General features: G+C 36.8%; 1 protein-coding gene across 3 annotated transcripts in view; it reads left to right on the top strand.

Annotated features, from left to right (window-relative positions):
* The first annotated feature begins 501 nt into the window (after positions 1-501).
* Positions 502-8,596, top strand: part of lic (dual specificity mitogen-activated protein kinase kinase lic) — a 39,607-nt gene continuing 31,512 nt past the window's right edge. Inside the window, exon 1 of one of the 3 annotated variants that reach the window (XM_068378428.1) lies at positions 502-606. The gene's annotated coding sequence lies outside the window, so the exon portion shown is untranslated. The other 2 variants (XM_068378429.1, XM_068378427.1) reach the window with 2 other exon arrangements.

The following is an 8,596-nucleotide window of genomic DNA, read 5'->3' as shown; positions in this document are numbered from 1 at the left end:
CCATTCCTTAAAAATAGATAATATATGGTGGGAGCGAGAAAGTATATATGTGTTAATGCTACTTTTTTAATTTCTAATATGGGATTGTGTTAAAAAATAAACTTTAACATTGTGCACATTGACTTGGCAAAACCGATAATCCTTGTGATATCAAAACAATATTAGATTTATATTATATAAAGTTACATAGATGAGAAATGTATTCTGCACCAATGAAATATTCAGTAATTGGACTTATCGAGTTATAAATTCTTGTATAAGATCTAGTGTGCCACATCATAATTAGTTAGAATGTTGCAAGTTATATTGGATACGGATAAGGATAGGGATGTGGGGAATATGGGGAAAGCTGAATTTAACATTTTATATTAAATTTAACACTTTTATATTTTGAAGTGATACCTGAAAATAATGTTAAACCTCTGATCAATGAAGGAAAAATAGCAATCTATCAAAAAAAAAAAAAAGGGTATCTGTAGAGAACGTACCAGGTAGAAACCTTGTCATTGCATCTTTAGCATTAGCCTGAGAGAAGGTAAGGGTTTACTCATTTCAGAAATAGTGAGTCACCTGTGATTCATCAGATTAATCATCAGAAAGGTATAGGTGAGTCGACCTCAGGTGCTCGGAGTGATAACATCTCCTACAGTACACGGGATTTAGTGGAGGCTTCCGGTATATTTTTGTGTGTGGAAACCCGAAGGTTAAATGGATTTCTGATCATAACCCAGAACTCCTTAAAAGGAACAATTGCACAAATTGACACTGAATACGTTTAGATGTGAAGTGACAGGTAGGCTGCTTTCCTGGATATTTACTCTGACATTGACACAACTTGTTACATTTTCAAGCAGGTTACGGTCATGCTTGTCCTGAGGTTTAGAGGTTTTAGCTTGTGTGATAAGGATAGTTAATTACAGAATGATCATTATTTAGAATTCATCTATAAAGTTTAAAACGCTTCCTGAAGACTAAATTTACAGAAAAAAGCATTGCTCGGAATGCATCCATATAGTTTAAAACGCTTCCAGAAGACTAAAATTACTAAAAGATCATTGCTCAGAATACATTTATAACGTTATAAATGCTTCCAGAAGACTAAAATTACATAAAGATCATTGCTCAGAATGCATCAATAACGTTTGAAATTCTCCCAGAAGACTAAAATTACAGAAAGGCGTTGAAATTGCATAATTCAACAATACCTCATCTTTGAGAAAATAGGTTGTTTCCAAACTAATTCCAGTTCTTTTAAACTGTTTTGATAAAATTAACTTTGACTGTTCGAAATCAGAATCTGTAATACAGTAAAACTTTACCAACTTTGAAAGCCTTAATTTTCAATTCATAATAATGTTTAAAACAGTTATGGCTGAAACCCCATACACAAGGGAAACAAAGGCAGAAGTACGATCTAACCCAAGATTTCCCAGTTTGGGTTGTATGTACGATAGCAGCCACCTGTATGTTTTATTATGTATAAATTAGAATACGGCAGTGTAAAGGGGTTCGCAGGGGGCCTTAGCTCCCCTTCCAGTCAGGAAAGTAGGTAAGGACACGGCTTGTAGGTTAGGTTAGGGTTAAAGTTTAGGTTAGTTGATATTCAATTTTGGAATGCGTGAAGAACTGGCCGCTGATACACATAGGCTCCCCCGGTTTTATTAATTTCCTGCCTACCGTAAACTAAGACGGCTCGCGTTTACCGACTGGCTAGTTTTTCAAGTCTTTATCTTGAACGAAGTAGCTGTTTTAGATTCAATTGTGAAATATAGATTTTCAAGAGCACCTTCCTTCGTAACTTTAAAAATATGGATTCCTGGCTAATTCACATCAAAATTAGGTAGAATTATAAAAATGAATGGAACAACATTTTGAACAGAAAAAATAGTTTTTCCTGTAGTAAATAAAATGCTTTCACTGAATTTGAACTTCGTTTCACCAACAAATAAACTGAAAACCCGTTAGACTGAGTAAAAACGGGGATATTTTTTAGAAATCTAATGGTTTTTGCTCCGGCGTACGCTTGCTTCGTTCGAGGGGAGAGTAAAACATCAAGCTCCTATATACTGGCAAGGGGTACTTGCTAACCCTATAGATTATTATTTATTAGATAATTAAATTTTTATTTGCTGTGAATGTGTCATTTTCTTAGAAAACTAATTTTTTTTTCTAAAGGAAACACCTGTTATTTTTAGTAGAAAAGCTTTTTCCATCTGTAACCATAATAAAACTCAAAATCATTGAAAGCACCTATTATTACTCCAGTAACACCACATAATTTTCCCAAAGGAAAATGTCCTTATATTTAGTATGATTGCAACATTGACTTCTTTTACGAACAAAAGTCATGAAAAAATTAAGTTTCAAAATGGAGTAGGTAGCCTCTCCTTATAGAAGAGCAGGTATGTCAGTGTCCATATAAAAGTCGTGTGATAATGAATAAGATTGTGTATGGCCACTTGGAAGGTTATTTCAAATGTTAATCAGGTTCTATTGGTATATAAAATTGGAAATTAACGTTCAAATGTTAGAAATGGGATTTCTTTTATGGAATAAAGTATCTAGGTTATTATTAGTTTTTGAGTAACTTGTTAACCCTTTTACCCCCAGGCTCTTTGGAAATTTCCAACCCTTAACCCCCAAGGGGTTATTTTTTCTCCAGCACATTTTGCAGTATATTTTTTTTAAATTGCTCTAACAGCCTTAATTTTTGTCATAGAGAGGTCAGGTTGGTCTCATTCTCTTGGAACATGCCTTAATTTTCTCAAAAAATTATCAAAAATATGAAAAAAATTTTTATAGCATTTTTTTTGCAAGGACGTACTGGTACGTCCATGGGGGTAAAGGGATGAGTTTTGTGAAACGTACCAGTACGTCCTTTGGGGGTAAAAGGGTTAAATAACTGTCGGAAGAGCTTTAGTTGATTATATAAGTTCCAAATTCCTGACAGGTACTGCCCGCTTATACTCTAATACCAACTTGATCCTAGGGTGTATTGTACTATGTACTAGGCTGGCAGACTTACTTGCTGGTACTGAACTACCGGTAAGATAGATAGGGAAGTAACTTTGCTTAATTTGGTAGAGTAATTTTATTATATAGAATTTACCAAAAAGGAATGGATAAATGCTGGTTGGTTTGGTGTGTTTCTTTGTGTGACAAAAGGAGCAGGTCTATAACAACTGAGAATCTATGCATAAGTTCTCGGATGAAAGAAAATCCCGGGAACGCTTAGTTTTTTGGGCTTTCATATGGATAAAGAATAAGAAATTAATTTTTTTGGTGTTACAGTTTTAACCAAATTAGGATATCTATTTTTTTACTCATACTGTATATTTTTTTAGAGGATAGACATGAAAAAGTTGCTTGAATTTTCTGCAAATTAAGGGTTACGGAAATATTTCCCGATGAATATTGATCCTGATTGTTATCCAAAGGATTTACTGACGCTGTCATGTTAGTTTTTCTCCCGATGGTATTTTGTTTTTTGTGGGGTGAAAATACCTAATCTACCTTTGTTTTTGGTTAGGAATTATGGGTACGGTTAAGATGCTGAAACCTGATTGTTGCTTTGTTTCAAGATTATCCAATTAACTGCAGTTTCGGAATTCACGTGTCCTATTAAAAAAGTGTGTATCAGTAGTTGAGTGCTTTGGATTTCGTTGTGCATACGCGCAGTGATTGTTGCTTCTCTTATTTTGAGATTATTGGCCAGTTCCATGGACATTACAATGGAAATATTTACCAATTTACCCCTTTAAGTTTGTATAATTTATAATAAACACTGGAATACTAGCCCACGGGGCTAACGCACGTAGCGAAACAGTCCTCTTGCCAGAACATACGTGCAATAAGATGTTCAGTTGCAAGCATACACATAAAGCTGAGCAAAAACCAACAAATAATTAGATTAATTAAGTGGTGGATAACGGGGGAGGGTGGGCTGTGGCACCCTAGCAGTACCAGCTGAACTCGGTTGAGTCCCTTGTCAGGCTGGGAGGAACGTAGAGAGTAGAGGTCCCCTTTTTTTTTTGTTTCATTTGTTGATGTTGGCTACCCCCCAAAATTGGGGGAAGTGCCGTGGTATATGTATGTACAGTATGTATTAAGTAACGAGGTATTTGGGATATTATGAGGAAGTCTGCTATGAACAACTTGAATCCATAGAAAACGGGATTCAAAATCACTTTATTTATGCGTCCGGAAGTCTGGCAAACAAAACCTCCAGTGTTTTTACTGTATTTCACTGCTATTCGATTCTAATTACGGTAACTTTTTTATTTACGGTGATTGGTTTGTTTTGTTAGACATAAAATCCCCGATTTCCCATGGTGTCTCTAATTCTGATTAATAGCAGCAGAAATAAAGGTCAAATTTATTGAAAACATATTCTAAGCTAGAATAAATATATTTTCATATCGGATATCCGAGTTTGGTTGAAACTGTAATTTTACCATTTTTAAAAAATTGGTTTTATAGTCATTGTGCGCAACACAAGCGAACATACATAAATAATCGTGGCTATGGCTCATTATTCCTTTGCCTATACATACACCAAATAGTCTGGCCTATTCTTTCCACTTTCTCCTCTGTCTACATACACCTGACAAAACTGCCATCACTAAACAATTCTTTGCCCAAGGGGTTAACTACTGCTCTGTAATTGTTCAGTAGAAGAGACTCTTTAATTATGGAAAGCAGCTCTTCTAGGAGGAAGACATTCCAAAATTAAACCATTGTTCTCTAGTCTTGGGAAGCTCATAGAAAGTTAAGCATGTGTGGAAATAGATTTTGTTTTTATATGGATACAAACCATGTGCTGTGTATCTTTATGAAGGGGTGATTGTTAACAGCCCTCTCCCTTTTAGCCTGTTGTTGTTATTCAGGGGAGGAAGTCTGTGAACTTGGAGTGTGACTCGTTTCAGTTTGTGCTAGTTTCTCTGCTTTGAGAGGAGTTACCCGATTCTGGCAGAGTTACTCCCGTACATCCAGCCCTCCTTCACTGGGGTTTAGGTAACAGAGATACCTGCACTGATTAAAAATCTTCAAATGCTTGGTTGCCTAAGGTAGGTCAACTCATAACCCCGTAAGGCACAGATCACTGCCTACACTTGGTCGACTAACACACTAGGTAATCCACTGTACTGCACTAGATTGTTTTCACATGGTTTATATCACAGTATTGTATACATGGTTCATGTTAACGCAGCTTCAGTACAAAGGAGGGAAGCCAACTCGTAACACGTAAGTCATCGCTACACCACCCTATGTATGCAAAAGTAACAACAGAACATCTAAATATCACTCGTAAGTGATCTCTGTCTGGACAAGGTTGAACAACAGTACGGTACAGTCTTCTTCTTTGTCTACATCTTTTCCCACTTCTATGTGGGGTCGATGTTTCTGGTCAACTTTCTCCATCTACCTCTGTCCCACACCTCATCACCAGTTAATCCCTTTGATCAAAGGTCATCCTTGATACAGTCCACCCACCTTCGCTTTGGTCTCCCTCTCCTTCTCGTTCCCTATACCTCCATTTCCATCTCTCTCCTCCCAATATACTGTTCATCTCTTCTCATGACATGACCATACCACCTCAGTCTACTTTCTTGGATCTTATCTGATAGTTTTCTAACTCCTGTGGTACCCCTAATTACCTCATTCCATATCTTATCTCTTCTTGTCACCCCACACATCCATCTCAACATTCTCATCTCTACCACATCCATCATCTTCTCTTCTGTCTTCTTTATTGCCCACGTCTCCGCTCTATACATCATTGCCGGTCTCACAACAGTACGGTACAGTACGTTACTGTGTTTCGTTTACAATACGGAACTGTAATTACAATATATATAGTTTTTTTTTTTAAGGAATGTATGGATATTTATCCTACCACAAATGAAAAAAAATAAGATATCACTGTACAGTACTGTACAACACTAACCATTTATGAAGTTTTATATACTAAAACCTTGAGACGCATGATGCAATCCTTACCGTGCACTGGTAGCGTTCATTAAACATTAAGTGTATGCTACATGTACCATAGTCTACATGAACGATACATTCAGATTAATTACGTTACTTGACAAACGGTCGTACGGTATACTTTCGCGATGAGATGCTGTGAGAGTGAGTGAGACTGAGTCAGTAAGAGGCATGGTGTTGTGGAGGGAAATGCCATTCGAAAGGCTCGGTGCAAAGAAGCACAGGTGGTTTAAAAACATCAGGCTGCTTGCAGCAGTACTAACTGCGAGTCTGTGATTATGGGAATCTTTATTTAAAAGTTAGATGGATCTCAGTGCTGCAGATATTGTAACCAAATCCGCTAAATGGTGGGCTGACTGTACTTACATTTCCAGTGGTGAAAAATATTTGCATAGCACACTTGGCACTGACAGTGTTCCCAGATGATGATAGTTTTGAAGTAAAGTGTCAGTAAGTGTTAACAGTGCTCCCCTTGTGATAAAATCCTCAGTATAGTGGTTTGTATTAAAGCAGGATGAAGCTCTTATAGTTCTCCTCAAATGGACCTCAGTCTTAAGCAGTTGCCCACATCATGACCTCTGCAACAAGGAGGAAGAATGATTGGCAAGGGGAAGGAGAGTTCACCCTTTGTCTTCCTCTTCCACAAATCTCTTCTTCCTCCACTCCTGACACTGAACATATCTTCCTTGAGTCAGGATGCCTGAAAACTTTAAATCAATCAATCAATCTTCCTTGAGAAGAAGATAATCTCGAGGGAAGACTCAGACTGAAGGAATTACATTACTAACCCACTAACAAGTACTATCGGGGTCAGTCAAGCAAGCGTGTGCCAGTATTACTTATATCACTATTGCACAGGGAGCAGGTGGGTGGTTCTACTCATACCGAACATTAGCACTGTATGGCAAGGGAGGGTGTAATTGCATACGCCCTTCTTTCTCATTCCTATTATGATGGAGGATTGTTCAGTATCCTAGTGCATGCACTGTGCCTTACAGAACTCTCACACCAGTATCTTTGTGGTTTGTTAGCGATCTATAGCTTGGTACTACAGCCAGCTCTATTTCATCGTTTGCAAGTGAACGTTCCTGTCCAGGCAAATCTCCAGAACAAAGTTGAACTTGGAAATTTGACCCTTTATTCTACATAAAGTTAAATTGTCTGAACAAATATTCTTGAAAACAATTCTGTGGTTTTGAACCTTTCTACTTTATTTTTTTAAATCTGATGCTTGACACCTGGATATGGATATTTTATTATCCTGATTGTGCAATTTTTTATACCAGTTTCATCAAGTTGGATTTTCAAGTGCAGTTATGCCTGATTGGTTTTGGTAACTTTTTCATTTGTAGTAATTTAATTCTGAGATTTCTTTCATCGCAAAATTGAAATAATTAATTGTTTACAGTAATTGTATATATGCATGACTAAGCTTGTTTGGGTAAGAGGGAATTCTGTGAGCCAGGTTTGAAGTTTACAAAGCTTAATTGACTTTTAATAGGTATAACCCACCTGTGTTATTACTGTACCGTAGTTTTATTTCAAAGTTCTAATGCAGTGTTCTCTTGTGTGGAATTGTAATGGGTGAAATTGTAGCAAATAAGAATTTATGTACATATGATAGAACTGGGCATTTTGTTAGTAAAATTGCTTATCAAAGCTGTATTTAGTGTATGGACAACAGCGATATACCTTATCATGTAACAGGATGTCATAGGAGTCCATTCTTGTCTTCTTGTGCAGGATGTAAGTTTTGTATAGAGGACCACTGTATTGCTATACTGTACAGTATACAGAATGACTGTGTAGTATAGAATATGATAATTGGTGAGTTGTAGTGTAGATTTGGTTTTTACTTTATTGCCATTTTTTCACTCTAATTTCAGTGATATTTTATGGTTTCCTTAATCATTGCTATTGATGTAGATAGTAAAGTTCAAGCTTCAGTGATGCATTTTACTTCAATGAATCTTTCTCAATCTTCACATGCGAGACCTTAGATCTGTTTAGCACCAGGTGACAGGAAGTAGCCTTTATTTATAACTGGTGCACAACTCAAAGCTCTTGAGACAGTTAGTGAGTAAAGAGAATCTATTTGAATTGCTTTGTTAGGGTGGTATTATAGTTTTAGGGATTTTATTGATTATGATCTGTTTTACAATCTACCGAAGGTATGTCATCTTATGATCCTAGTCCTCTTTGTAGTACCTCTGCTTCTTCCTCAGCAGTATAATATATCAGTTCAAGACCCAATGATTTGGCCTGTCTGCTAGCAGCCTCGGTTTTAACTAGGGTGTTCAGTCAGTGGCCGCTTGGGCCCATTCGCCTGGGATACATCTGTTGATATGTCTTGATGATTTGGCTGATCATAGCTTTCTCAGTGAAGGAGTTATTACAGGATTGAGATTGGTATTTTTTGCCTTTTGTCAAGATCTGGGGATTATAATGAATTAGGAGAAGTCAAATATCACTTTTAATCAGAGGTCAAAGTATCTGTGTATGCTGATAGACGCGACGGTAGCGGAAGTCTTTCCATCAAATGATCGCATCGACAAATTCAGAGAAGTTGAGCAGCTGTTTGTTCAAGACCTTACTTCAGGCTCGA

This window comes from Palaemon carinicauda, chromosome 8 (assembly GCF_036898095.1).
Source record: "Palaemon carinicauda isolate YSFRI2023 chromosome 8, ASM3689809v2, whole genome shotgun sequence".
Taxonomy (NCBI): domain Eukaryota; kingdom Metazoa; phylum Arthropoda; class Malacostraca; order Decapoda; family Palaemonidae; genus Palaemon; species Palaemon carinicauda.
This window is presented reverse-complemented; position numbering and strand designations above follow the sequence as displayed.